Below are 21,319 nucleotides of genomic sequence, written 5' to 3'. Positions count from 1 at the left end.
TTTCTCAAGTTCTCAAACAAACAGTCTCAAGTCTCAACTCCACCCTTTTTCTAGATGGGCAAGTCTGGTACATAGCCTGAGGCCTGGTCTCAAGTTTAATATGAGGCTGACATAGCTACATTGGTCAGGAGTGTGGATTTTTCCACATCTGTGACCAACATAGCTAGGTCAGCCTCTTATTTAAGTGGTGACCAGGCCTCAGGCTAACATAATGGCTAGACCAGTGCGACATTCCCCTGGTGTTATCCGGACCGGTGATCTGCTAGATCGCTCCAATCTTCGACTCTGGGAGCCAGCCTTACCCAACCCTGCTGTGAGAACCCCCACTCCCGGGCTATCCATGCACAGCCTCTGGCATGTACGCTGCTCTCAGTTACATGAGTGAGCACTTTTGGTAAGCCACTGCTTGGATTGTGCAACCGAATGCACAAGCCAATATCTCCCGTCCCAGACACAACCCTGGCAACCTCCGTCTTGCAGTGCCCAGTTATACACTGGATGCTGCAAGCTTATATGAGTTCATCAATTGAACAAAAAAATTGATATGAACTAGGTTTGTTATCCCAAGAGGAGTCTCTGGCACGCTTCAAACCAAATGCACTGCTTCACGTAGAACAAACAAATTTATTAACTAAAAAAAATATATAGATTTTAAGTGATTATACGTCAAAGCACAAGTCAGATTTGGTCAAATGAAATTAAAGTAAAACACATTCTAAGCTGATCTTAACACTTTCAGTGACATTACAAACTTACATGCTTCTCACCATAGGCTGGCTGGCTGCCGTTCAGCCAGGCTCTCCCTTTCGATCAGCACTTCAGTCGCTTGCTGGTGGTGTCTGTAGACGGAGGAGGAAGAGGGAAAGAGCATGGAAAAGTCTCTCCCTTTTATCATGTTCTTTCTTCCCTGTCTTGGCATTGCTCCCACTCCTATAGGGTCAGGTAAGCATTACCTCTTCATAGTCCCAAACTGACCAAGGGAAGAGGGTGTGGGGGAAAAAACACTCCAGAGACTAAGGGTATGGCTACACTTACAGTTTTGCAGCGCTGGTAGTTACAGCTGTGTTAGTACAGCTGTGTAGGGCCAGCGCTACAGAGTGGCCACACTTACAGCAACCAGCGCTGCAGTGTGGCCACATTTACAGCACTTGCAGCGCTGTTGGGAGTGGTGCATTGTGGGCAGATATCCCACAGAGCACCTCGTCCCATTTTGGCACTGTGGCTTGTGGGAAGGGGAAGGAAGCGTGCGGGTATTTCCGCTTCCTGTTCCAATGCCCCGTGGTGCTTTGCTACACATTCCAAGCAGTTTGGTGGCACTGTGATTCTGCAGCGCTATTTCTGCGACTTTTGTTATAAATGGAGCCTGAGCTGCTGAGGACCTTGCTGATGAAAGTTGCCAGCACATCACGCATGGCAGTGGAGCTATTCCTTCAGCTGCAAAGCGACAGTGACAGTGACAGTGAGGAGTCAGACGATGATATTGAATCGCCTGACGCTGAAGACACTACATTACATGTGGCAGTAACAGACATGCTCAGCACCGTGGAACGGCGCCTTTGGGCTCGGGAAACCAGCACTCAGTGGTGGGATCACATCGTCCTGCAATCCTGGGATGACGAGCAGTGGCTGCAGAACTTTCGGATGAGAAAAGCCACTTTCATGGCACTGTGTGCTGAGCTCGCCCCTACCCTGCGGCGCAGGGACACGAGATTGAGAGCTGCCCTGCCAGTGGAGAAGCGGGTGGCTATTGCAATCTGGAAGCTGGCAACTCCAGACTGCTTCCGATCGGTGGCGAACCAGTTTGGAGTGGGAAAGTCGACCGTTGCAATGGTGCTGATGCACATTTGCACAGCCATTAATCGCACCCTAAGAAGAACTGTGACTCTTGGGAACGTGCAGGACATTGTGGATGGCTTTGCAGAAATGGGGTTCCCTAACCGTGGAGGGGCAATAGATGGGACGCATATTCCTATTCTGTCACCACCCCACCTGGCATCAGAGTACGTTAATCGCAAGGGGTATTTCTCCGTGGTTCTGCAAGCGCTTGTGGATCACCGTGGGCGTTTCACTGACATTTACTCAGGATGGCCTGGAAAGGTGCACGATGCACGTATCTTTCGGAACAGTTCCCTGTTCAAGAGGCTGAGGGCCGGGACTTTTTTCCCAGACCGCAAGATCACAGTAGGGGACATCGAAATGCCCACTGTGATCCTTGGAGACCCCGCTTACCCCTTAATGCCATGGCTCATGAAACCGTATACAGGGAAGCTTGACAGGAGCAAGGACCGGTTCAACTACAAGCTGAGCCGGTGCAGAATGACTGTGGAGTGTGCTTTTGGCCATTTGAAAGCCCGCTGGAGGTGTCTTTATGGGAAGCTAGATTTGGGGGAAAGCAGCATCTCCGCTATTATATCCGCGTGCTGTACCCTCCATAATATTTGTGAAGGGAAGGGTGAAAGATTCAGTGAGGAATGGACCTCCGAGATTCGACGCCTAGAGGATGAGTTTTCTCAGCCAGAGAGCAGGGCTACTAGGGAGGCCCAGGAAAGGGCTTCAAGGATTCGGGATGCTTTAAGGGAGCAATTTGATGCTGAGAGCCAACAGTAATGTTTGGTGCCTTTGATGTGCTTTGCTCTACCTTGGTGTACAATATTTACCACTTCCTGCAATAATATAGCGTAGTAAAAGAGAAATAAAATCCTTTATTCAACATACAGTACATAAAAGGCAAGGGGGGTTAGGGTGGTGGACTGTACATTCACAGGTTTGAATATGTCCTATTTTGATTACTATTCAATGTCTGCTGCACTTCAGGATTACTATGCTGCAGGGTAATGGGGGTGGAGTGCACAGGGTAAGAATTATAGTTATCAGGGCTGGTAGGTGATTGTACAGGTGTTGGGGGCAGCTGGGGGTAATAAACTGGCTGCTGGAGAAAGTTGTTTTGTGGAAATACTGGGGAACAAGAAAGAGAGCTTTGGGAGGGCTGTGGGTTACCACGGTACATATTTGCCTGCATGGCTACGAAAGACTCGAAAGACTCAGTTTGGCGAGCCAGGAGGCTTATCATCTGCTTTGTGGTTTTTTTGGCAGCCAATTCCTTTCTCCTGCTTTCTGTTTGCCTCCATTCATGTACTGTCTGTCTCCATTCATACATTTTCTCTCTCCATTCCTGTGTCTTCCTACTTTCTCTGTTGTAATGACTCATAACTGATTTGATCAATTCCTCTTTTGATTTTCTTGGATTTCTTCTCAAGTTCTGCAATCTACGCGAGGCCGGTGATCCGGCTGCATTAGTCAAGGTCACTAGAAAAAAGAGAGATAGAACCATGTAATACACAGAGGCTACATTGTTTATTATCACACAGTGAAGGACTTTTTAGACTTTTGGTAGCATTCTTCTCACATACCTCACATAACACCGAGAGGGCAGGGAAGCTAAGTCATGGCGAGCAATCGGGTGAGTGTTTTTCCCCCGAGTTCCCCTTGGGAGTGGGAATTGACCAATGGGTCACTGGAGTTTATCTGCAATGGGTACAGGAGGTAGCTGGTGTCCTGAACAGGGGACAGTAGTGAACAGGAAGGTGGTGAGCTGCTTGTGCGGGGGGTGGGGTGTTTGGGCTTTGGTCCGCATTCACGCCGTCCTGCTGGTGTGTGTGTGGGGGGGGGGAATGCACCGCGGTGCTGGATGCCTGCTGGGAGGGGGGTGCATAACACCGGAGCGCACCGCGTGGCTAACTACGTGCTGGGAGGGGGGGTGGGGAACACCGGAGCGCACCGCGGTGCTGGATGCCTGCTTGGAGGGGGGTGCATAACACCGGAGCACACCGTGTGGCTGGCTACGTGCTGGGAAGGGGGGGTGGGGAACACCAGAGCGCACCGCGGTGCTGGATGCCTGCTTGGAGGGGGGTGCATAACACCGGAGCGCACCGCGTGGCTGGCTACGTGCTGGGAGGAGGGGTGGGGAACACCGGAGCGCACCGCAGTGCTGGATGCCTGCTTGGAGGGGGGTGCATAACACCGGAGCGCACCGCCTGGCTGGCTATGTGCTGGGAGGGGAAGGGGTTAACAACAGAGCGCAATGGGCTGGGGAAACATGAACCTGGCACCCTGCACTCAAGTATCCCTAAATTCTCAACAGGGTTTCCTACTGCCAGACATATCACTGCTGCGTGTTACCTGGGAAGAGAGGGAGGGTCTTCTACAGCAATGTGGATACCGCCCTGGCCCCTATGCAGCTTGCCTGTGTGCAGCCATGGTCCCCCTACCCCTCGCTGCACAGTGGATTGGACGAGTTAGCCTGACCGGGACAAGGACCACGGTGGCTCTCCCCATCAACTTGAGAAAGCAAATTGCAAACGCTCTGGCTGCAACTTTTCAAGAGATTACCGAGGCAGATTACAGAGACGTGATAGAGCAAATCAATGGGCTATTCCACGTTTAGCCATAACCAAAACCCTCCTCTCCCAAAACATAAAAATCTACTTACCCCGAGCACGATCCTCAGTTTCTTCCTCACCATCAACTTCCAGCTACTGCGACAGGCTAGACTCCTCCTGGCTTGAGAAGAGCTCCTGGCTGCATGTGTACTGGGACTCCGGGGTGTCTCCCTCCATGCCAGTAGCCTCACTGTCGCCTTCCTCTACAACCTCCCCCACTTCTCCCTGCTCTGAACTCTCCATCGTGCGCCTAGGATTGGCAGTGGGGTCACACCCAAGTATGGCATCCAGCTCCTGGTAAAAACGGCAGGTCGTGGGGGCAGCTCCTGAGCGGCGATTTCCGTCACGAGCTTTGCAGTAAGCACTCCTCAGCTCTTTTATTTTGACCCTGCACTGCAACGCGTCCTGTTCATGGCCCCTTCTCATCAAGGACTGCGGTATCTGCCCATAGGTATCATAATTTCTCCTTCTGGAGCGCAGCTGTGCTGCACAGCCTCCTCTCCCCAAACACTTATGAGGTCCTGCAGCTCTGCATTGGTCCATGCTGGGGCTCGTTTGGTGCGTGGTGGCATGGTCGCTGATTGATTGATTGAGTAATTGCACTCCACACCTGGCTGAGCAAACAGGAAGGGGATTTTTAAAATTCCCGGGGCATTTAAAGGAGGGGTCAGGTGAGTCCAGGGCAGTGGAGTTTGCATGATTACCAGAGAGGCTTCTTAGGTATGCTGGGATACCTACTTATGCCACGGAAGTCAATAAAAACGCTGGTGAGTGTCCACACTTGCTGACCAGCGCTGGATCCCCTACACCCGAGGCTCGACCGGGTGTACAGCCAGCGCTGCAACTCCACTGTGCAAGTGTGGCCACACCCTAAGTTGCAGCGCTGTAACCCCCTCACCAGCGCTGCAACTCTGTAGTGTAGCCAAGGCCTAAGGGTATGTCTACATTTGAAATTTCAAAGCGCTTTTTTCACACCCTTGAGCGCAAAAGTTGCAGTGCTGTAAAGTGCTAGTGTAGCCAAGCCCTAACAGATCCTTTGTCGCTGCCTAGGCCAGTGTCCTTTGTTCCTGTGAGGCTGGGCTGAGTTTGTCCCATACATGCCCTGATGAGGTGTGAACTGCCCCTCTGTTCCTGGAGAGTTTTGCCTGGGCTTGTTTTAAGCCAGTGGTTGTCAAACTTTTGTACTGGTGACCCATTTCACACAGCAAACGTCTGAGTGCAACCCACCCTAATAAATATATTAAAAAAGTGTTTTTAAATTTAACACCATTATAAATGCTAGAGGCAAAGTAGGGTTTGGGAGTGGAGGATGACAGCTCCCGACCCCCCAGGTAATAACCTCCTGACCCCCACTTTGAGAATCTCTGTTTTAAGCCATGAGGACACATTTTCAGCCTCATAACTATACACATTACATTACAACTTATAACATTACTATAACAACAATGCTCAACGCATCATGAGCCTTCCAAAGACACTCAACATGACAAACTTTGCACTGGATACCACACAATCATATTAAAAGGATGAACACAGGGGTGCAGAGTGTTCCCCCGAGATATAGAGTGTCACAACCAGGCTTTCAGTCCCTTCTTACCTACTGCTGACCTGAGCAGTAAGTCTCAGCATGGGATTTCTCACTTTACTTGCATACAGGATAATGGGTGTAGTTTACTTCCAATATGAGGAAGCTATTTTGGGAATTATGTTGCATGAGAGCATAAGGCCACCTAAAGGCAATACTCTAAGTTCAAAGACTGTAATTTAAGAATCCTCTCCTTTGAACTCTGTCTCAAGGCAAACGTTCTGAAGTCTGACAGGGGACCCATTGACCTTCCAAAGTGAGATGAATTCTTCTATGGATTGCATTTATCCAATAGACACATAGGCCAGCAACATAACTAACTCTGTATAAGATATATAAAGCCTTATAATTATGCTGCAGGGCAGAATCTAAGCCAGTCACAAGAAGGATAGGAAAAACACATTTTGAAGACTTTTCTCTACGTTAAAATAGGTAATTTAGTGGTGGATTCAGAATTTTCAACCTGAGGGGCAATGAGTTATTGGTGGTGACACTTTCAGTTATACCTCTTCCCCCTCCCCTACTATGGTCAAGATGGGGAGGACTAGGCCCTCATTGTGTCCTTGCTCCTACCCCACAGACTTGTCAACACAGTTCTGTGGTCTATGAGGGTGTGAATCAGGAAGCATGCTAATGTGCAGTACACTAACCTTGCTGGTGTAATATAAAAGGTACCTAGATCCCCTTAAGGTTGCACTACAACTACATAAACAAAGAACCTTCCAGTTCACGCCAACAGTGCTTATGAAGGGCAGTTAGAGTGCTCATCTATCTATAAGACTGAGACTCTTTGTAACACCCTATGTCAGCTCCTCTGCCAGTCAGACTCCTGCCCAATATCATGCCTAACAAGAGAAGTCTGCCTTTCCAAATGTTTTAGTACATGGAATTTTTTTCAGGGGGGACTGGTAGTGGGTATTTTGCATTCCCTTACAGCCACGATCACCACCCATGATTAGTGTCACTTCTGCAGTGAAAGAAAACTAAGCTCCTGATAGCTACCTCCTCCTCCACATGACATCTCACAACAAAGAGAAAACTGCTTAACAGAAACTACTGTATTGCAGAGTGGGATTTAGTAGCCAGAGGGAGTTTTCAGGGATGGTCTAACCTGTTTTGCATAAACTCCATGCCATGCATGAATTCCAGTGTTTCAGCTCCACATAAAAACAGGTAGCAGTCGGCCAATCATACAGATATCTTCTTCTACATTGGCCAATTCATCCACTCACAGAGCACATGTCCAGTTTGTTCCCGACTTGCAGTTATCAGAAATTTCAGAAATGTGCTCTCTACCACCACATGTAAACACTTCACTTCCCACCCCAAACTGAACTTGAGGGTTAACACTGCGATATAAATGGTGGCTGAATGCCTCGGGGCAAGGACTCTCTAAGGTTTCAGAGCTTTCCCCATTGTGTGAAGGACATCTCTGAGCAAGTGTGTGTATTCTCTCCCCTCCTATTCATGATTTCCTAACATCTGACAGCTACAGCAATTCCTTACATAAAAGTAATATTAACAGAATAGCTGAGTATTTTAAGCTATCAACTTGTTTAGCAGATGGAAGAGAGGAGATCCTGCCCCATGCGACTAAGCAGCACTCCCAAGTCCACCAGCAAGTGCTCCCCAGACCACCATTTGGGAATCTCTGCCTTTGAGATGGACAGTGCTCTGTGTATAGAGGACATCACTGTCAAGAGTGAGCAGTCCAGCACTTTTCACTATCAAAATAAATTTTCAAGGACGTTAATCTGTACAGTTTTTGCCCTTCTGGACAGAGTATACCCAAGACCACATGTGATTTTCTCTTTGCTATGTAAGACAGGGTTTTCTTTCTTTATCCCCTATCTGGATAGAACGCAGGCCGTTAATATCCTGAAAGTATAAGCCACTGTTAAAGGCTATATGGGTAAAGACTCCTAATGCCACAGATGAACTATCTTTCCACTGTCCAAAGCATTCTTCACTCAGATACAGTAGAATGATAGAACAAGGTCAGATTACTTAGATACATGTTCATTTTGTTTGGAAGGAAAAAGTTGTGGTTTTTCCACTGTAGGACAGCTTTCCTTTTGCAATGATAATTAAAAAGCCACTTATGTTCATATGATGTGACATGTCATCAAGGTTTTTTTGTCACTCCTGCTGGTTATTCTACTGGGTTATTTTGTTAATCTTTATTGGTTCCTTCGGTTTATTACATGAATTTCCACAGAGGTGAAGGCACTGGACTAGGACTCAGAAATCTAGATTCCATTTCCAGATTTGCACCTTGTACACCTAAATGTGCCTTCGTTATTCTCCTGTGAAGTAGGCGTAATAATAGTTCCATGCCCCACAGGAGGTTTAGGGGCTAAATCCATTAATGTTTTGAAGTGCTCAGATATTACAGAGATGCACAGTACAGAAAAGGAACAACTTTTAAGTTGGCTGTCACCCTAATATGTAAGTTTGAGAACTGCAGACATGAAGTTAAACTTTAATTTTTGGTGACTGAGTTGCCACTTATTTCAGGCTGATTACTTTGTCATCAATATAAAGTATCCAGTTCCTCTTTGAATCTTGCTGAGTTTTTGGCCTAAATTACATGCAGTGGCAATGAGTTCCACAGTCTAATTACACATTTTGTGGAGAAGTATTTCCGTTTATCAGTTTTCAATTTGCTACATTTTAAATTGAGTTCATTGACTGTCTCCTTGCTCTTAAGTTATGGGATGGAGAAAAGAAGCTCCCCATCCATCTTCAGATTTTATATGTGACTTTGGGTACTGTGACAGACCGAGACCAGTGGGATACAGGAGTCTGGTAGAGGGCAAATATACTGGTCCTATTGGCATCCAGCGGGGGTGGGCGGGCAAAGCCCGCCCACTTCTAAAGGGCCTCCCCCCAGCCTAAGGGGAGGACCCACAGGTCTGGGACACCAAATAATTACGGGGGACAACTAATGAAAAAAACAGGATCGGGAGTGAGGTCATAGGGCTAAACGAAGGGAACCCGATGGGGACACCGAGCAGAGAACCCCGGACAATGCCCACTGCTCCTCGAAGACGTCAAGGGAGCCAGTGGACGCCGCCCAGAGGAACTCTGCCCGGATGCGTGAGCAGACGGAGGAACGGAAATATGGTAAGGAAGTCATTTTACTTCGTAACCACCACAACCTTAGGGCAGCCAGAAAGCAAAAACCGACATCCGTCACTATAATTTTCTCAAGTACCACTCCTAGTAACCACCCCCTCACTGACTGCACCATAAATTCTCAGCATTCTACAAAAAAATGCCTGACACACAGAATCTGTCCTGGGGCACACTTGTAAACAAAAGTTCCAACCCTATTCAGATAGTAAAAGTTACCCCTTGCCTATCCTATATGCTGGCTGGCACAATTCATTTTGAAAGGTTTGTTAAAATGAATGAATGAATAAAAGAAATAAAGATTTCTTAAAAGCTAGGTTTAACAAGACCTAACATGACTAAACAGTGATTGTGAGACACTTACAGACACACATGCAAAAACAAATTTTGGTTTATATTTAAAAGCATTCCTACCAATCTGGGAATAGCACTATTCCAGAATCAGGAAGTAAAACTATTTAAGAAGGGAAAACCAAACTGGTCAGTTTCATTGCAGGGCCTAACTGAAAACGCAAAAGACAGAATACCAGGCTAGATGGACCTTGGACTGACCCAGTATGGCCACTATTATTCTAAAGCTTACTAATAAAGCATTAAAAGTAGTTTCTGTAGAATATCACACCACTGTCTCTGAGTGACTGGACACTTGGAAATGCCTATGAAACAGCTACACGTATGGAAGGGGGTTGGCAGGATAGCCTGTACCCAGCAGTACTTGCCTTCCGTACCAGGTTAGGTTGCTAACCTTACAGCTGCCCCTCTACTCTGTTCCCAGTGGTGTAATTCAATTCGGACCCCAGGACTGGGCGCCCCATTTCCAAAGCAGCTGCGACAACACAGAATTTAGTTCTTGGCAGAACCCCCAATGCTTTACCCCCTTCTTCCAGCTGGAAGCCACCAGTCCAGTCCCTACAGGTAATGGGGAAATCCTCAGGGCCCCACTCAGACACCACAGACGGGCTCAAAACACAGAAGCAAATACCACTCTTCAAGTTTATTTTAACCATCTCATCACTTTTCATGTCAGCCTCAGGCTTTGGGGACTCAGTCACGGGCTGAGCAATACTGCCCCAGTGTGCACCCACCCCACTATGTACCAGTCAGACAGCACAGCCTGGGGGACCAGGCTCCTCAAGGACTTGCCGCCGCCGCCCTCGGGTCCAGGGGTGGGATATCGGCCAAGGCCGCAAGCGACACGTGCGTTTAAATCTCGTCACGGCAGCCAACCCCCCGGCAGCGGGGGCGGGGGCGGGGGCCTGTTTTCCCCACCGCTGCCCTCACCCAGCCGCACCAGAGCAGCCCCCGAGAGCGGAGCTTTGAGGGGCTCCAGCCTCCAGCCCGGGAACCGCCCCGCCCAGGGCTCCCCGGTCCCCACCCCCCCGCACTCACGGAAGCCCAGAGCGGCTGCGGCCGCCGCCAGCATCAGCGCCGGGGCCCGGCCCGGAGCCACCCGCCACCCCGCGCCGCCGCCCGCTGCTGCCGCTGCCATTTTCCTGCCACCGCCTCCCCGTGCCCCACTGTCCCGACCCCGGCGCAGCCCCGCCCCTTAGGGCCGGACGGTGGGCGGGGAAAGGGGCTCCCGCCAGATGATGGGACGGAGGAGCCGTCAATCGCGCACACCTCCCGCGTCCCGCTCTCCGTCCCCCTCTGGCTCCGCCCCGTGTGTCCGGTGTGGGTACGTGATTGGCGAGCTAGATTGTCACTCACTGGAAGAGCGCCCTACCAGAAAGGGTAGGCGAATTCCCATGGCCACGCCCCTGTCCGGAACACGTGACACAGAGCGGGATGGGGGGGCTCGCCACTTGCTGGGCCCGTTCCTGGCGGGCTGTGGCTTATGGCGCCCCGGCCATTACCCGTGTGACGGGCTGCTCCGCACCCGGCCCCAGTGCCTGAGCCACCTCTGCGCGCCCACCCCTCGGCTTTCCGGGCCAAGCCACCAGCGCTGCCCGCTCGGAACGGGTTTGGTTCGTAAAGCCCCAATTTCTGGAGGCCTGGGATTGTACAAGCATCTGAGCTCTTTATTATTTTTCCTACTCTGATTTTTCCCCATGCGTTTGGGTATGGGTAGTTGAGTGTGCGTTCCCATTTCTTTGAATTATTGTTGGTAGTTATCGCTTTTCCCCCTAAAGATCATTGTCATTGCCTAGTTGATCTGTACAGCCTAATTTTTGAAGTAGGTTTATAGTATTAAGTATTGGTTCTTTGCAAACTTGTGGGTAGTTCCAGGGAAGACTTAGGTTAGGCGATTACTGCAGTTAAGGCACTAGGCTGCTGTTATATACACTGGAGGACAAACACATTGTTACATCCCATTTTTATTGTCATCTCTTTCTTGAAAATCTGTTGGGGGGGTGAGGGCTGCATTCTATTTAATAATTAAATAGCTGAAGCGCAAATTTAACCATGTTGTATGTTATTCCACTCTGTAGCAGTTTTAAAATTCATTGCTGGGTGCATCTTGCATCACACATGTTTTTAAAGTTTCTCAGGCAGGAAAATGACTTCCCTTGTCTTCTGCTAAAAGAACAGGAGTACTTGTGGCACCTTAGGGACTAACAAATTTATCTGAGCATAAGCTTGCGTGGGCTACAGCCCACTTCTTCGGATGCATAGTGATCAGTTACATGTACTTCCTTAGAGAAGACCTTCCTCTTTTTGTTTAAGGTGGCCATGGCCACAACGCTCTTTCAGACTTGAAGGCATCCAATTTAGGTAGCTTAAGAGCTTTTATTAAATCTATCTATTTTATATAGACTTTGAATTACTGAGTACCTTATAGGAGAGAAAGGAAAGAAAGGCCTTATATGCATAAGAAGTTGCACTGATTTAAATAAATGTGCTTTTGTAAAAGTGATTTAATTAAAATGGTATAAACCCCAGTTAATTTACTAAACTAAGCTAAATTGATATAAACTCTCAAATCCAAGGCCCACAGAGGGGTTTGTACTAATTTAGCTACCCCCAAAAACTGACCCTTAAACTTGTGAATCTGGTGTACAGACATGGTCTATAATCATAGCTATGCATATCAATGCCATCATTAATGAATTCCATATTGATCTGTCCTCACTACGCTTGTTTATCTGGGGATACGGATATCACGGGGGCTGGTGATATCTGTATTTTAGGGATGGGCAAGAGAACACCCAGGCACTGCCTAGGCTGCTATCCAGCTTGCCTAGTATCAGATGAGGTATTTAGTGACCAGGCAGAACCAAGAGCAACACTAATAGTAGTAGCTGAATGCCCATGGATTTGCACAGGTGTAATTAATAAAATACCAAGAATGTCTAAATTCCAGTGATGACTGAAGCTGCTGATATTGTGAACAAAAAGTGCTCTCTCAAGTCATGCTTGTAGCTGTTTCCATCACTTCACACTGATTCAGACATTCTAGGTTTCAGAGTGATGGTAGAGTTCATTGTGTGGTGGTCATGAGGACAGGGGAGGTGGGGAAATGCATTAGTTATGCTTTGCTGGGTAAATTGTGTAGATTTATGCTCGTGGAGAACGAGGACGCTGTGTGTGTGCAGCTATTGTATATGATGGTTGTGCTGGACGATTACCTTGAGGTTTGGCCAGGTAAAGAGCCATAACTAGGTATTCTTATGCCCGAGGCAAGAATATAAAATTGTGCCCTCCCCCAGGGCCGGCTCTGCGGTGGGAATTTGGCAGCGGGTCCCTCAGTCCCTCTCAGAGGGAAGGGCCTGCCACCGAATTGCTGCTGAAGAAGGAATGAAGCAGCGGCAGTAGAACCTGTGATTTTTGAGGGGTCTGACTCCTGATTTTTGAGTGCTTGGACTGGTAATGTTGCTTCCAAGATGGTCTTTGGTTCCCGTCCAGTTCCAATCCAGAGAAGGACTCACAGGTTAAGAGAGGAGGAAGGTACTGGATATCAGCAGTGGCCACTAGGGATCAGCATGTGTCCAGAGAATGCTGGGAGTTCAGGTCTGCAGGGCAGGATCAGGGATGCCAACAACCACCCCCACCCACCCAAGGCTCTGGGAGGAGGTCTGGGGTGCAGGCTCTGGGAGGGAGTTTGGGGATAGGAAGGGTGTGGAAGGTTGGAGTACAGGGGTGAGGGCTGTGGCTGCAGATGAGGGGTTTGGAGGGTGGGAGGGGTTCAGGGCGAGAGTTGGGATGAGGGCTCGGGCTGGGAGGGGCTCAGGGCTTGAGGGTGTGGGGGCTGAAAGCTCCGACTGGGAGTGCAGGCTCTGGCATCGGCAGGGCTGGGGATGAGTCTGGGGTGCAGGCAGGCTGCTTCAGGACAGGGGCCAGAGAGGACAGCTCCCCCCAGCCCTTTCCCTGCCAGCAGCAGCAAGCTCTGTGGGAGGAGCCCCTCGTTCCTGCCCCCCCAGCAGCACACTCACCCACACCACTGTCACTGCACATGCTCCTAGGGCCCCTCTCAGGTCCAGGAACCTCCCTCACCTCCTGTGCGGTGGGTGCTGCATGCACCTCCTCCCCTGCTGTTGCCCTTGACTGTAGCCTCACTGGGGGTGAAGAATAGGGCTGCCTCCTTGCCCAGCATGGGGTATGAGTGGTGACTGCAGGCGGGGAGGGCTGTGCTGCTGGAGGGTCCCATTGAAAAATGAAAGGGTCTAAGGGGGAAGGGCAGGCTCTGAGTCAGTCTGCCCTGGCAGTGAGATGGAGGCACTAGGACCCTGCGGCACCAGTTGCTGCAGGGAGGCAACATGGAGTCGCTCTGCTCTGGGGTGGGGAAGCAAGTCAGGGTCCGGGGACACTCAGGAAAGGCATGACAAAGGCTGCAGGTGGGGCGGGGGGGGGGGGGAGAAGAGATCACCTCAGTTATAAATACCTCTGTGCCAGCAGCTTTCCCCCCACACCTCTCCACCACTTTCTGCGCCCCTCAGCTTTGTGCACCTGGCCAGGTAATACACCATTTGTGCAGTCTCCCTAATACAACCAATGAAATTGTTCCATGGAGATTAGCTGTAGAGCAAGGATAGTAATTGGTTGAGTTCTCTCTGAAGGTACAATATGCCATGCAAAGAGTCCCAGACCGGACACAGACACATGCCTTACTGTAGCTGTACACCACATGGATGTAATTAAAGTGAAAATGGCTGAGAACTTAAATTAGACAGTAATTTACCATAAAATCCAGTGGATTATTCAACCAGGTGATAGTCTGAACAAAGAGCTCTCACACGTACTTGTAGCTGTTTCCACTGCTTCACACTTGACTCGGACATTTTAGGCTGAAGCATGACACTCCAGGAATCTTTTCATAAACAGTATTTATATTACTACAGCACCTGGGTGGCCTTGCTACGGCCCCAAACTCTATTTCTAGGCACAATACAAAACATAAAACCAAGACACATTATAGAGATCTTTGGCAGGGACTAAATACAAGACAAGACCATGCAGCCAATTTGACATGACAGGGAAGGTACTCTCAGCTGTAAAAGTCGCCAGCAACGGTTGGTCAGAAGCATTGTGGGATACCATTGGGAAAACCAAGTAAACCAACACAGCTACATAATCCACCCTTGTTGCCTATGCTAGCTCTGCACTAGTCATGGACATCAGCAACACAGAAGTAAGGTTAACAGTACTGTAACCCTTTCACAATAACCTTGAGGTCCTCCCCCCACTCCCAACTCCTTTTTGAGTCAGGACCCCTACACTTAAAGATAGCGTGAAATTTCAGATTTAAATATCAGAAATCATGACATTTATGATTTTTAAAATCCTGTGACCGTGAAATTGACCAAAATGGACCATGTATTTGGTAGGGCCCTAACTATATGAAACAATGTGCCAGACAAGAATGAACTTTTAAAATTTACTGCATTTCTAGGGGGAGGTATATGTATCCCTTCCAGTTATGCAAGAACTCAGCCTTTTGAAACTGCATCCTGAGGAGGGGATCTTCGTCTGTTCAACACCTGTCACATGAAGACAGGATGAGAGGCCAAACCTGTATAAAAGGAGAGACTCAGATTCACGTGTGTGGTAGTTCTGAGCTAAGTTATAAACTTAGAAAGTTGCTCACCTTGCAATACCTGAGGTTCTTCAAGATGCGTCTCCCTGTGGGTGCTTCACTCCAGGTGACAGTGCGTCCCGGCGCTGTTGATCGGAGATCTTCAGTAGCAGTGCCAGGTCGGGACGCATGTGCTCAGCTGCTGTCTCACGGCGGCATTAGGGTCTGCCTGAGCACGCGTGCCCTGCACCCCCCTCAGTGCCTTCCCTACCATAAAGTTGTCCGATTAGTACTCCAAAGTAGAAGGGAGGAGGGGGGGTAGTGGAGCACCCACAGAGATACAGATCTTGAAGAACCTTAGTTACTGCAAGGTGAGTAACTTCCTCCTCTTCTTCAAGTGCTCTCTCTGTGGGTGCTCCACATCAGGTGAATGAAGCAGTACCCACTGTGGTTGCTGGGATTTTGGAGTTGTGTAAGGGATACCATATGGTTGACTATGGCGTCTGCCGTGGTATCCTGTGTGATAGCATTATGTTTGACAGATGTCTGTCAAATGTCCACGTGGCCACCTTGTATATGTCTGTAATACGTACGTTGTGGAGGAAGGCAACGGATGTTGACGTTGCTCTAGTAGAATGAGTTCTAACACACTCTGGTGGTTGAACATTCTGGGTCTGATAGCAAGATCTGATGCAGTCCAAGATCCACTTGGAGAGTCTTTGTTTAGAGATAGCATCACCCTTTGATCTCTTAGTAGTAGAAACAAATAGTCTAGGAGATTTACAAAATGGTTTAGTTCTGTCAAGACAGAATGCAAGAGCCTGTCGGATGTCGAGAATAGGTAACGCCGCTTCCTGTGGAGTCGTGTGAGGGAGGATTGCAATTGGGGGTATCAGGCATCTGTGGAAGCACCAGATGGAGAAGTGTTTCCACTTTTGCATGTAAGTTTTATGAGTGGAGTTCCTTCTACTGTGCAGAAGGACGTATTGGACCTGTTCTGAGCAGGCTAATTCATGAGATTGAAACCCTGAAGGAACCACACCATCAGATGGCGTTTGTGGAGCTGTAGGTGAGGAAGCTGACCACAGTTCAGGGAGAGGAGATCTGGTCTGTCAGGGAGAGTCCTTGGAGGATGGATGGACATGCGTAGCAGGTAAAGATATCATGTCTATGTGGGCCAAGCTGGGGCAATAAGTATGACCCGGACCTTGTCCTCTGTGATCTTGCGTAGAACCCTGTATATCAGTGGAATCGGTGGAAAAGCGTACGAGGAAATTGTTCCAAGGAATGAGGAACATATAACTTAGAGATGTGTTCCTGAGTCCCACTCTGGAGCAAAATAGATGGCATTTGCGGTTTTGGAGAGTGGCAAACAGGTCTATCGACTGAGATCGTGCTCCTTCCTGCCTGTTCATGTAAAACATACATGTTACATTATCCGTCAGAACTCGCATGGACTTGTTCTTTATGGTGGGAAGAAAGTGAAGGCAAGTGTACCTGATGGCTCTGAGCTCTAGAAGATTGATGTGCAGCTGTGTCTCTGATAGCGACCAGCGGCCCTGTACCTTGGGGTCAACTAGTTGCGCTCCCCAACCTATCAGGAAAGCATCTGTGGTAAGCACGAGTACTGGGGAGTGTGGATGGAAGGGAACACCCATGCATAGGTTCTCTGGTTTTGTCCACCAATGCAGGGAGGCCAATACGTTCAGTGGCAGTCAACGTTATGCAAAACTGTGTCTGCTGGATTTGTAGTTGGAGTTGAGCCAACCGTGAAGGCATCTCATGTGCAGCCTGGTGTATTTGACCACAAAGGTGGTGGCTGCCATGTGACCAAGAAGCTGTAGGCAGGTCCATGCCTTTATTCTGGGGCAAACAGAGATTGTGCGTATGAGATGCGTAATAGTGAGGAATCTGTTGTATGGAAGGGAGGGCTCTGGTTCGAATCGAATCCAGGTGAGTTCCAATGGACTCTATCTGCTGTGTAGGTATCAGGGTGGGCTTTTCGAAATTTATTTGCAAGCCTAGACTGTGGAAGAGAGAGATGGTAAAGTTAGTCACTTTTAACATCTTGTCGTAGGAACTGGCTTTGATAAGGCAGTTGTCTAAGTAGGGAAAACTATAATCCCGTGTCTGTGGAGGTGGGCCACGACTATGGCAAGGGTCTTTGAGAATGCCCTCAGTGCTGTGGAGAGGGTTGGAAGGTTGAGGAGTCTATGTTGCATTTCCTGGACTTCCTCCAAAGGAATGTCCTGGCTGAATACCACTCTCTTGAAAAGTTCCTGGAATTCCTTAAACTCGTCCACGTTTTGTGGAGGTGGAGGCATAAGGGTGTACTCTGCAGCTGATGGCGAGGCAGGAGCCAGTAAATCTGGGAAGGGTTCATAGCCCAACTCTTCAAGAGGAGGTTCAGGAGCTCTAGATGTTGATGGAGCTGAGGATATAGGCGTAGGACGACCTTGCGGTCTGGTAGAAGGGGCGCAAGGAGGAGCAATGGCAGGAGCCAGCCATGAGTACAGCTGAGGCCAGGACACCAGGTAGGAAAAGTTGGGTCCTGGCCACTGGGGGACAAAGTGGGGAAACTGAGGCTGGTTCTTATGATGCACCGTGACTTGGGATAGATATGGCTCCAGTGGAGGAGGAGACTCAGATGGGGAGAACTCTGCCTGCTGCTGTTGTTCTCACTCTCCATGAAAGTAGCCAGGTCAGGTGGCAAGAGCTGCTCTTCAAAACAGTGAGTGCTCCGTGTCTAGGAGCGGAGAGTCAGGCTCAGGGGCCACAGAGATATCCTGCTGGTGCAGAAATGGTTTCTGCTCCCTAGGCTGGTGTGCTGCGGAGCATGGAGTGTGAGCAGCAGCCCGGAGTGATTTTTGCTTGGCTTTAGTAGGAGCCACGGGACATTTGTAAGAGTCCCGCTGAGGGTCTGGATCTACTCCAGTGGGGGTGGTGAGCAGGCTCAGTGTTGACGTTCTTGTCGACACCGAGGTGTAACATGCTGCTGGCATTGTCCATTGTCGGTGCTGGTAGGACCGGTGCCGAGGAAAACTACCCACTCCGCGAAGTCAGGTCCCTGTTTTCGCGCCCCGTGTGAGTTGCTGCTGAGGTGCTGCGGCGTTCAGAGTTGCCTGCTCTCAGCACTGCCTGCACCAAGGGTAAAGACCTTGCGAGAGATCCTTTACCCTTTTGAGCGTCTCTGAGAGGAGACATTAGAGCTTCCTGCCTTTAAATGTTAGAGGGTGAAGCTGTGCTCCCGGTCAGTTCTGATTTGGCAGGGGAGCATGAGGGAGAGGGTTTACTGCCCTTCTCCATAGGCGGCTGAAGAGCTGTCTCCATGAAAAGCATTTTAGCCGCATGTCTCTGTCACGGCAAGCTCTAGTTTTTAAGTTAGTACAGTGGAGATACTTCACAGGAACGTGCGTCTCACTGAGGCATTTGATACAGAGTGAGTGCCCGTCAGATCGCAGCATAGACTCCTTGCAGGAGCCACATTTCTTAAAGCCTGGAGACACCAGCATAATGAAAGTATGAGCAGCCAGAGAAGTTTCAACAAGAGATTAACTTGAGGGGAAAAAAAAAATTTAAACTAACAAACTATGCTAAAGGAAAGGCAGAACTGGGACATGGCTAGCTAACTATTTCTATTTTTCTCTACTTATTTCCTACAGTAACCAGGGAAGAGATGAGCACTACCTCGAGTCCCAACTTCAGCTGAGGACAGTTGAGAAGAAACTGAGGGGGGTGCAGGATGTGCACGATCAGGCAGACCCTAACAACGATGTGAGACAGCTGCTGAGCACGTGCATCCCGACCTGGCACTGCTACCGAAGATCTCTGATCAATGACACCAGGACGTACCATCACCTGGAGTGGAGCACCCACAGGGACAGCACTAAGAAGAGCTGCAAAATCCCGTTGATGGGGTTTGAAAGACTGACTCCTGCAGAGCCCTTGTCAGCATTGGGGTGATTTCTGTTAAGTTTATTAGCATACATTTAGGTATATATATTCTCTGTAATGCTTTCACCTTACGAATAAATGTGCTTGCTTACAAAAAGCTGTGTCACAGTTTATAACTGTAGGCACTTAAGTTGTTTACAGCATCTGAGGAGAAAAGCAAAGGAGACGTGCTGAGGCAGTTTGATTTGCTAGAGAATACACAGTGTAGGCAGGGAACTGTACACCATGGAAATACCTCAGTCAGCAAGAAGTGAGATGCCTGTCTCTGCCCAAGAGAGGTGACAGCTAGGGAGCCCGAAAACCTGGGAGTCGATGTTCTTGGTAGACCATGGGGGAAAAAAATACAGGAGTAGTTGCCTTGAACTGTGACAAACACTTTGCATTACAAATTATTCTGAATCCCTGAAGTAGTGATGAGCTTCTGGAAAACAAATACCCATCCGACGTCACAATTTGTTCCAATTACTCCCCACAACCAAAGTTTGTCTTTTATTCCTGTGACCCAGAGAGCAAAGCAAACTCTTGACTTCTTCCAGCCTTAATTTATTTAATGAACTAAAGGATTTCGCTCCATGATTTCATCAGGATCAATTCAATAGTTGTCTCTCCCATCAATTTTGCATGTCCAAAGTCACAAGCACACATTAGGAACTAGTTTGAACCCAAAAGGGGAAGTGGGTTCTTAGCTGCATGGAAGTCTTAGAGTAGCTCAGAGAGAGATACATAAAACCCCTTTTTGTCACCTGCAATATAACATCCTGCTAAAGTGAGAGATTTAATTATATTACTTCATAATGTTTCTCTAAACAGAGATCAGCTCAGTTTAGAACGGTTAGTTTTACTTTAGATGAAAATGATTGTAAACCTGTTAAATTCTTGACACCGTTTCTTCTAATAACTATTTAGGAAGCTTTAACAGTTGGATGAGTTCTACTTTCTTGTGCTCTCAGAGCGGTAATAGCCTTAACATACAGACAATCCATAAGTCTTCACTAGACCCCTTCAAAATGCCTGCATGTTTAGTTCCTGTTCTGAGAGGAGTGACTTCCATCATCTGAAGTTTAAACAGCATGGAACCAAGCATCTATTTCACCAACACGAAGACAGACAAAATATTAGCTTCCCTGCATGATGTCATCCAGCCCACACCCCACCTCATCCCTTCAGCAGCCTGTTGACTATGACAGTCATGCAAAAGAGATGGGATTTGTTTACAGATTTTAGGGCATGGGAAAAATTAGGATTTGGGAATACTGTGTGAGACAGGTTGGACCACAGAAATCCCCTTGGAGGACTGCCACCTGATCTGTTGAGACTACCTCTGAGCCCACTTTCCCTGCCAGCTTGGGACTTCAGTGCCCTGTCTGGTTTGAGACAGATACACTAGCCTGCTGCAAACCCAGCCCCAGCCCCTAAACGCTGCAGGCTTAACTGAAAACAGCTTAAGAAATGTTCCTGTCTCCAACACTCAGATGCCCAACTCCCAATGGGGTCCAAACTCCAAAAAATCCATTTTACCCTGTATAAATCTTATAGAGGGTAAACTCACCCTCTATAACGCTGATAGAGAGATATGCACAGCTGTTTGCCCTCCACAGGTATTAGTATATACTCTGGGTTAATAAAATCACTTTCTACTTATTAATTAAATACAAAAAGTAGGATTTAAGTGGTTCCAAGTGATAACAGACAGAACAAAGTGAATTACCATGCAAAATGAAACACAAGTCTAAGCCTAATCCAGTAAAAACTGAATACAGATAGAATCTCACCCCCAGAGATGTTTCAATAAGCTTCTATCACAGACTGGATGCCTTCCTAGTCTTGGCACAATCCTTTCCCCGTACAGACCTTCTTCCAGCCCAGGTGGTAGCTAGGGAATTTTTCATGATTGCAGCCCCCTTTGTTCTGTTCCACCGCCTTATATAGCTTTGGCACAAGGTGGGAATCTTGTGTCTCTCTGGGTCCCCCTGCTCCTTCTAAATGGAAAAGCACCAGGTTTAAGATGGATTTCAGTACGAGGTGATATGATCACATGTCCTGTGAAACCCCCAAGCCTTCATTTCTCCCAGTCTGACTCACATGAAGGCCTACAAGCAAACAGAGCCATCCACAGTCAGTTGTCCTGGTTGATGGGAGCAATCAAGATTCCAAACCGCCATTAATGGCCCACACTTTGCATAATTACAATAGGCCCTCAGAGTTATATTACATATTTCTAGTTTCAAACACAAGTGACACATTTATACAAATAGG

General features: G+C 48.4%; 1 protein-coding gene and 1 long non-coding RNA gene across 3 annotated transcripts in view; one reads left to right on the top strand and one right to left on the bottom strand.

Moving 5' to 3' along the window:
- LOC115644329 (junctional adhesion molecule-like) overlaps nt 1-21,319 on the bottom strand; it is an 89,736-nt gene that overhangs the window by 42,469 nt on the left and 25,948 nt on the right. The window lies entirely within an intron of this gene.
- On the top strand, nt 10,933-19,155 carry LOC115660204. Of its 2 annotated transcripts, none has more exons than XR_004002777.1 (2): nt 10,933-11,332; nt 18,772-19,155. It is a non-coding gene; the product is annotated as an uncharacterized LOC115660204 (long non-coding RNA). The 2 variants fall into 2 exon arrangements; XR_004002778.1 differs by having other exon boundaries at nt 10,935-11,233.

Source organism: Gopherus evgoodei, chromosome 1, assembly GCF_007399415.2.
Source record: "Gopherus evgoodei ecotype Sinaloan lineage chromosome 1, rGopEvg1_v1.p, whole genome shotgun sequence".
Lineage (NCBI taxonomy): Eukaryota > Metazoa > Chordata > Testudines > Testudinidae > Gopherus > Gopherus evgoodei.
This window is presented reverse-complemented; position numbering and strand designations above follow the sequence as displayed.